This window comes from Tachypleus tridentatus, chromosome 8 (genome assembly GCF_004210375.1).
Source record: "Tachypleus tridentatus isolate NWPU-2018 chromosome 8, ASM421037v1, whole genome shotgun sequence".
In the NCBI taxonomy this organism is placed as follows: domain Eukaryota; kingdom Metazoa; phylum Arthropoda; class Merostomata; order Xiphosura; family Limulidae; genus Tachypleus; species Tachypleus tridentatus.
This window is the reverse complement of record NC_134832.1, coordinates 129,146,826-129,156,496: the sequence shown is the minus strand read 5'-3', so window position 1 is coordinate 129,156,496 and position 9,671 is coordinate 129,146,826. Positions and strand designations below refer to the sequence as shown.

The window sequence follows — 9,671 nt, the reverse complement described above, 5'->3', positions numbered from 1 at the left end:
ACATCTAAAAATTAAACTTTCTAAATGTACAAAGTCTAACCAGGTAACGATGCTTTCAAAAATAAGTCTCGTTTATGTTGAACTTTGACGTGAGAAGACTGATGTCGATGTTTTCACTTGAGTCCTACCAGCAGACATTTTGGACACTGATTGTAGGCTGTAGCATTACAGTTTAACATGAAAGGACTTGGGTATAACATTTTTTAGTTTTGTAAGTTGATAAAAGCTGTATATAAATCCACGTTCTTTAGTTTGAATCCAGACTTCTCTACTGAATAGAAAGATTACAATGCATTTTGACCTTATTTTCAAATCAATATATTTATTTTCTACAGATATTCTGGAAGGAAACGCAGTTTTGTGATAAAAATTAAAATTATTGTAATAACAAAAACAACAACAAAATATTATACGTCGTTGTTTCTAACTTGTAAAATGTTTATCACGAAGGAATACACACTTATTTATGTATATGTATATATATATATAAATAACAAGGCAACTTATCCATTTTCTACTTAGGGCCCGGCATGGCCAAGCGTGTTAAGGCGTGCGACTCGTAATCCGAGGGTCGCGGGTTCGCGCCCGCGTCGCGCTAAACATGCTCGCCCTCCCAGCCGTGGGGACGTTATAATGTTACGGTCAATCCCACTATTCGTTGGTAAAAGAGTAGCCCAAGAGTTGGCGGTGGGTGGTGATGACTAGCTGCCTTCCCTCTAGTCTTACACTGCTAACTTAGGGACGACTAGCACAGATAGCCCTCGAGTAGCTTTGTGCGAAATTCCAAAACAAACAAACAAACAAACTAGTAATGTCCAGTTTTTATACAGATACGGGTATCAGATTTTCAGAAAAAAAACTCCAGTACAGAGTGGGATTGAATCTCTTTAACATAGAAGTAGAAACTGGGATTTCTTACCTGATCCGAATAAATATATTAGAATCAACAGCCAAAGCTGTAGCCCAGTTCTTGATCTCAAGGAAAAGACTCAGTAAACAGAACATTGGGGAGTATCTGGGAAACCTACAAAATGGTTTCAACTCAGCTGTGTTAGAGTAAGTAAACCTCTAATCATGTGTATAACAATGTAAACTGTTCTGACAAAACAGGTATCAGCAGTTGTAGGAATCGGTATTTACCAATACTTCACATAACACTAGCTGGACACTATAGTATTAAACAATACACAATAGATAGCAGCAGCTGTATGAATTAGTATTTACTAATATCATAATATAACACTTTAAACTTTTCACTTTCTTAACTAAAGTATTATTTTAAAAATTAAAGGGTTTTTCAAACATTTCTTGTTTTTCAGTATTTTTGCTAGCTTTTGATTCTTACCTAAGCCTTTATCAGGCTGTAAACCACCTTTTTAGAAACAGAACAAGGATTTGTTTGTTTGTTTTTGGAATTTCGCACAAATCTACTCGAGGGCTATCTGTGCTAGCCGTCCCTAATTTAGCAGTGTAAGACTAGAGGGAAGGCAGCTAGTCTTCACCACCCGCCGCCCACTCTTTTACCAACGAAAAGTTGGATTGACCGTCACATTATAACGCCCCCACGGCTGGGAGGGCGAGCATGTTTAGCGCGACGCGAACCCGCGACCCTCGGATTACGAGTCGAACGCCTTACGCGGTCGGCCATGCCAGGCCCTGAGAACAAGGAAGAGTCTAAAATTCTTTGTCATATTCATATTAACTGTACATAACAACCCTAAAATTATATTTAAAGTTTCAAGCTGTTATATCATAAAGTGTAACTTGCGTACTCTGTGTCATCATTAAAATTTAACATATCTTATAACCTCCACCTTAAATGATCTGGTGATAAATTTGAAACAGGTCATTTTTTAGTTTATATGTTTGTTTATAATTCATTCAGTAAAATGTGTAATTAATAAGAGAAAATAATTCTGAATATTCTAAATTTACTGAAGTTTTGTGAAGAACTTGATCTAGCTGGGTTGTAAGTTGATGAGACTCTCTGGAAGTTCCAAACTAATTTTGGGATGCCAGTAAGTTTAGTATTCATGGCAGTTAGTTGTGTAGAGGTTTTGTAAAGTTGTATCTAAATTTATAAACTTATAATTTAACTACTAGACCCAATGGTGTTTTATCAACTGAACAAAAACAACAACTTCTATGTTTTAAGGTAGATAATTAGTGTTACATCTAATGATTGTAATCAGATACAAGTTTACTGAATATTAGTTACTTTTTCTTCAGAAAAACAGACATTTTATGTGAATTCCATAACTACAAAATTTTGCGTCTCTTTCAAAATTTTGAACTTAAGTAAGAAAGCAAATTATGATAATATTTGGCAAATAACAATTTATGGGCATAGTAAAATGATTACTTTTGGTAAAGTCATACTACATGTGTAATATCTGAAGAAGACAGATCAATGTTGTATCGCAACATGTAGTATGTTACTCCCAAACTAAATCACTTTAAAATAATCAGTTCGTGTTAATCCTTTGGCTACTTTAAATGCATGCAGAATTTTTGTGAGCCCTAACCATATACAACAAACTCTCATTCAACTGCCAGAGGCAAACCATACCATATAAAGCAAATTATCTGCTACTAAGTTAAAATGGTCAATCATTTTTTTGTATTTTATCTTAGACTTGAACACTTAAATTAATTCTTACTTGAGCATGTCATCAAATTATACGTAATTTTGTCTTAATCCAGCCTGTCATCAGACCGTACATAATCTTGTCTTAATTTGGCTTCTCGTCAAATTATACATAATCCTGTCTTAATCCAGGCTGTTAAGTTTGACAAATCCTGAATTAATCCACTCTCTTATCTGGCAATACAACAATTTTTCTTTAATCCACATTATTATCAAGTTATTCTGCAACCCTTCTTAATCCAGGTTCTTATAAAGTTGTATTACAATATTCATTTAATCATTTTATACAGTAATCCTCTCTTAACAAATCTTTTCCTTCAGATCTGTTCACTTGTAAAAAGCCTGTATTTGTTTCTGTTATAGTTATTCTTCAACTGATGATTTAAACCCAAGTCCTCAAAGAAAGTTTAGTATTGTGCAACACATATTTTATACTGGAATCACAATAAACCATTTTCATTGTTCAAACTTGTTGAAATCAAATGAAAGATAGTAATAAACTTTCCATAAGTATGCTGAACAAATGTTTTATAAGTTTAAATTCTTAAATCTTTGTACTCTTGTTATAACTAGCAATAGATGATGGTCATAATCTAGACCAAGATATGCTGTCAGGAATTTACAAAATAATGAAAGCAATTGAATCTAATACTGGATCTGACTACATGACCCAAGTAATTAAGGATCAGCAGATGGTTGTTATAAAAAATCCAGTAAGTAAATGAATTACTTGTTTCTTAGTGTTGACATGTGGATTGAGTTTCTTCTTCAATTCTGTTACTGTTTTCTTGACATTTAAGACTTCTTGCTGAATTCTTTGATTATAGAATCCAAAAATATTATCTTGAAAGTGAAACCAAATTGCAGAACAAGTCCTTAGAAACTTTGTCTGCTTGACTTTTTTATAATTATTATATTTGAATCCCAGACACCAGCTTGCAGTCATAAGAATGAAATTTCATTTTTTGTATCTCAAAAAATGTCTAGTGACATACTCCTCAACTTACATGATTTTTAAGGTTTGACATTGTGTAAAAGAAAATACTCAAATTATAATACAGTAAAACTATACTCTAATAAAAAAGGTGCTTTCTTTAAATTAAAAGTTTATTGCAATGATGACTTAAAGAATTTGATGTACAGTAAATAAAATTAATGAATAATATTATCCAAGTTCAATAATTGGTTGATTTAACTTTCTAGACCTTAGTCAAGCCTCACAGAAGGCTGGTTGTTCATTGTCAACTGTATGAAGTTAATAATGTTAACAAGAAATAAGAAGCAGGAATCTATCAGAGACAAGTGTTCATCCATAATGATATGTTTATAGTAAGGATAATGTCTTATATCAGATCATTGAATCTATGTATTTAATTGTGTAAATCTATTACTTTATTGTTCTCTGTTTTAAAGACAAGTTTAGTTTATTTTTCAACATTTTCATCAAACCTACTAATGATAAAAGTGTTATTTTGCACTAGTGATAAGAATTTCGTGTTTTACTTTACGATGTGATAATTTTCAAATGTCCTATTTTATTTCTTTACTTAATTACCAAAATGTTTTTTTTTTTATGTTACCATTTCTTGTTTTGTTCGTATGCATTAAAAATTATAAACTGTTTTATTTAAAGATGTTTAAGTTTACTTAACTTGTACAGAAAATTGTACCCACGAGACAAGAACATTTATATTGCAGTATGGCTGTGAGATAATTCAAAATGAAAATGAAAAGATTATAGTGAAAAGCTATCAACATTTCAATTACATAAGGTATGTGTATTTCCAGGTCTCTGAAATCTGCAGTCAAATGAATACCAGAATCACCTACAAGACCAAGTAGTCCTTTCCAATTTGTGGGATCACTATTACCCTCTTTGAAGCTCCATGCAAGATATTAATTTTTGTTTATTTCAGGTTATTTCTGAGATTTATTTCTTGTGATTTAGGGGAAACTGATATTTTTGCAGAAAGTTTTCCATTTTATGGGTTTACAGTATCTGCAAGTAAAGTTACTGAGAAGTTGCAGGAGCAGGTAGATGAGTGGGATGTCAAAGAAGACATTTGCTCCCACCTCTGTCTTTCTTTTATGATCATCAAAGGCACTCAGAAACTTATCAGAATATTAATAAAAATGTATAAAATTAATCTAAAGTTAAGAAATGTTGTTTAATCACCTGATTTATTTCAGTAACTTGCAAGTAATGTTTAAAACATCACCACATTCAAGGGTCCACAACAAACTTACTCTCCATCACCTGGCTATGAGATTTTTTTAGTGTTTAATTTACTGGATAGAATAGCTTAGATACATCATACACTGAAAGGTCCCTGGTTGTTCTTTAGTTATTATTTAGTATTATACTTTACTTGTTTGTTAAGCAAAAGAATAATGAAGTATTTTGAATATGTTAAACAATGTGAAAGATGAACAACAGTAAACATTAAATTTAAGGTTAATGAAAGGCAGTCTTTTATAAATCTCTAAATAACTTGCACAGCTTTTTTATGTCCAGATTATCCATATGGAATTAGGGTTACACAGGGAGTTGACAACAAAGTCCTGATAACATTCAGTGCTAGAAATGAAGTCGATCATACAAAGTTTGTAGATAATCTGTGTGAAGCTATTCAAGAGGTAAGAATTTTTCCTCTTAAAATTTTGCAATGATGAATTCTGAAAGTTTGTAGGATCAAATCAATATAAATGTAATATGTTTGGAACAAGCCAGCCCTTAGGGTACTGTTTTCACCTTTTAGTATTCTTTATTATGTTGGTTTAAATATTTCCCTACTGTTAGATAAAGTAACATTTAATTTGGTCTGAATATTTCCTTACTTGCAACGTGATTTCCTAAATTGTTCTATTGACAATTCATTCACAGGTTAGGGTGTTTTACACTTTGAAGTTTTTCTGATGATAGGCTGATTTGTTTGAGACTACAGTTGCTTATCTGTAGTAATGGAGGGGAAAAGGGAGCCTGGATAATGCAGAAACACAAATAATACAAAAGAAACAAAAACTTGCATATATCTGTGTATTTCTGAGAAAGACAAAAAGATGAGAAACTGATTTTGACCTAATATTCAACATGAGAAGCTATACTATAATCATTTAAAGTTTACTTTTGTTTTTATTTTTTAATTGTAGAACACAGATAGTGTAAAACTAGATCTGATGTTTTGTATAACAGCTTGTGCAACTTTTGGGATTCTGTTAAAAGATAAATTGGATAGTCTGTCTGTGATGATCTGGTCAACTGTAACTTAACCATACTGACTTTTTAAATACATTTTAAAATATTTATACATCACATTAGCTATGACTCTATGATTATGTTGTTTACAGAATCTATAATGATGTATGAGTTGTCATAAATTCATATGCAACAGTACTCTCAATATGTGAGGTCATTTGCAACTATCTGGAAAATTAAACTATTTTTTTATTTATTCATCATATCTATATGACTTTTGTCCAATTCATAATCTTACACTACTTTTTCCCCCTTTGTCTGGAAAAAAAATTCTCAGGATGTCCATGTCAATATTACAATTAATTCTACTAATTACTGCAGAGGTGCTTGTGTAATTTACAAATAAATTATACAGTTTCACCCAGTTCAGTAGGCTAGTTCTCCACATTGAATATTGTAACAAACAAAACTTATAGCAGTATGTTGACTTCGTGGGCAAAGTTTTCAATTATTTTTGTCATAAGAACCTTTCAATAAGATAACATCAATCTACTTATGATTCTATCTGAACAGGTGTTATTTCTCCAGAAATCTATGAACAGTAGGTACACACAAGAGAAAATGAAAATTTTGTTTAATTTTATAGGATTATTGTTTCAAGTACATTTATACTGAGAATCATAAGAAATGCAAGAAATATATTTATCATTTTATGACTTATCATAACAGTATAATTTAAACAAGTTTATTGTTATTATATAGTATGTTTTCTTAGCATAGATGGTTATTCTTTGTTTGAAATTAAACTTTTATACAACTGTGGGTATATTTGTGAAAATATATTTTCGTTAATCTTTTTGATGGATGAAGTGGAAAACCTTCGAAAAGAAACAGAAATAGAAAAGTAAAAATCGATGAGAAACGTTATTCCAGAAAACATACTCTGGTGTCGCAGATAGAGATTTTCCCAACACCCAGTGAAGACAAAACCAGATTTTCTCCTGGTGGACAAGGTTTAAACATGAAACATCCTGCTTTGTTAAATTATATGTTTGATCTGTATGAAAAACATAAGTATAATTTGTTCCATTAATTGTTCTTGAAATATAATTGTCACTTTCATTGCAGGTTGGGTGGAACCTTGACTATGTTTCAGTAAACTTGTAGTTTGTATAATATGGTCACATTTCAGTTATAATACATTATTACTATTTACAGATGATATTTTAAACTTATTTTTCTTAAAACACAGAAAAGTAAGTGAAGTAAAGCAAACAATTATATCTTCTAGTTACAACTTGTGTAACAGTTTGCTGTTGTTGAAGGTTGCTAAGCTTCTTCAGAGTAAGTAAATACAACTAATTTGTGTTTTTTTGGGTTTAAATGTCATTTTTCTCTGTCCTTTTAATCAAGATGTGTATCTCCCTCTAGTGTACACTACGAATATTAAAAGGTATTATATTACAAATATGTTTAATATTTAGTTCCGAATAAAAGACAATAAAGTGTGTGGCACCCTAGTGTAACTGATAGTTTTCAATTAAGTGACAAAAAAGACATAACTAATACTGATCTTTATTTCTACATTCATAGTTATTTTATTGGAGATAAAAATTGCAGGCTAATTAACAAGTAATTTTGTCTAATCATCCATCTAGTAATTAATGCAGTTGTAGTTTATACAAAAAAAATGGTATGTTTGGAAAATATATGTAGATAGAACATAAATCCAACACAACATTATGAGTAAGAGTAAGCCTAAAACAACTTATGTATGTACTTGTTCTTCTATTATGTAGTCATACAGTAACATTAAAGTAAGTTTACAGCCTAATGTGCTTAACAATAAAATTTCTTAGATATAAAGAAAGGTAAGCCTTTATGTATTGTATTTAAGTGATTGATTAAGCCTATAGCAAGCTAACACTATATTTTGTTTGCCCACAGGATAGTTCTTTAAGACTTAAATCAAGCTTTGCATATAGGTTTGGGTTGTTTTGAATTTTGTGCAAAGCTACACGAGGGCTATCTGCACTAGCCATCCCTAATATAGCAGTGTGAGACTTTATGGAAGGCAGCTAGTCATCACCATGCACTGCCAATTCTTGGGTCACACCAACGAATAGTGGGATTGACTGTCACATTATAATGATCCCACAGCTGAAAGGGTGAGCATGTTTGGTGTGACAGGGATTCGAACCCGTAACCCTCGGATTACGATCTAAGTGCCTTAACTAACTAGCCATACCAGGCCCTTATGTATAGGAGGTTGGTAATGAATACTGCTTTACTTTTTGAATACCAAGGTGTATGTATGTCTGGGACAACAAGTTCCACCTTTATTGTTTGTTTGTAGATAAGCAGAAAGCTACACAATGGTCTATGAATGCTCTTCCCATCACTGGTATCAAAACCTGGTTTGTCTTGTACTTTGCCTGTTGAATAGATATTTTTCCTCTTTATTTTGTAATACAAGTTTGAAATTAGTATGCTACCCTCATTAGGAGACTTAGAAAATAGTGTTGCACTATAAATGTATAGCGCACAAACAGAACTGTATAAAATCAATAAAAATGTCTTATATCTGGTAAATTATGAACCTTACTCTAATATTATAGGTATTGCTGGCATTTAATAATGACTTTTTTTAAGTACTTGTTTTTCCAAAAAAAATTACATTTTATACCACAATGCCTGTTTTGTTTTTTATTCTAGTTGTTGAAATAGTTAATTTGTGATTTATCATTCATGGGATTAAATATTTTAACCTGTAAATAATAAAGCATTATCTAAGTCAGTGCTTAACACTCAAACACCATGCACATTCACATCAGTATACTGAAAATCTCACAGTTCTTAATTTGTTGAATTTCACATGCTTGTCTATAGTCCATAACTACTTTGTTATACTCAGACACTTTGTGACCAACCAAGGTAAATGAATAACTGTACTTCAGTTTAGTTATTAAATAAACAAACACTTAACCTAAGTAAAAACGTAATATTTTTATGTTCATTAAAAAGCATAAATATAAAAGTCAAACAACATAAAATTTAAAATAATGTCAATTAATTTTCCAAAATTAAAACTTTTAATAGTCATGACTTTATCTTCAAGTGTTTGAAAACTGTTAGCAAATAAATACGTATAAGATTAGTGGTTGAAATGAGCCAGTCAGTATTTGTCAGTATGCTGCTATATTGTGAACAGTTGCATACCAGCATTTCACCTACATCCAGAATGATGTATCTAAGAGTGTACTGATACTTCTGTACCATCTTTTATACATACCAGCACTTTGTTTTGTCATTTCAAGGTGATATTAAAAAGCCTATTTAGATAGTATTATTGTATCACCAGGATTTTAACTTTACTAAACCAGCTACAGTAATGTTTTATTTTTTACAATGATAGTGTAATACCTGTTAACTTTCTAAATGTTATGTGTGTAAAATTGTAACAATATTTTCAATATATGAAAGAAGAGAAATTTATACTATATAATAAAGTATCTCAGATTGGTCATTGTTGACCATGTCTGTCACCTGCACCCCCTGCTAGTACAGCAGTAAATCTATGGATTTAGAATGCTAAAATCAGGGGTTCAATTCCCTCAGTGGGTTCAGAAGATAGACCGATGTGGTTTTGCTGTAAGAAAACACACACTGTCACCTGCCATTTTCAGGCACCCCAGTGGCACAGCAGAATGTTTGCAGACTTAGTTAGAAACCTTATTTTGATACCTGTGGTCAGCAGAGAACTGTCTAGCATTGTGCTAAATCACAAACAACTAAACAAATGTATAAACACAGAAACAAACCATTGTC

General features: G+C 31.5%; 1 long non-coding RNA gene across 2 annotated transcripts; it reads left to right on the top strand.

Moving 5' to 3' along the window:
* The first annotated feature begins 940 nt into the window (after nucleotides 1–940).
* On the top strand, nucleotides 941–8,772 carry LOC143224282 (uncharacterized). 2 transcript variants are annotated; one of them, XR_013013313.1, is made up of 4 exons: nucleotides 941–1,056; nucleotides 3,221–3,360; nucleotides 5,163–5,284; nucleotides 6,714–8,772. It is a non-coding gene; the product is annotated as an uncharacterized LOC143224282 (long non-coding RNA). The 2 variants fall into 2 exon arrangements; XR_013013312.1 differs by lacking the exons at nucleotides 5,163–5,284; nucleotides 6,714–8,772 and adding an exon at nucleotides 4,436–4,572.
* Nucleotides 8,773–9,671: the final 899 nt, after the last annotated feature.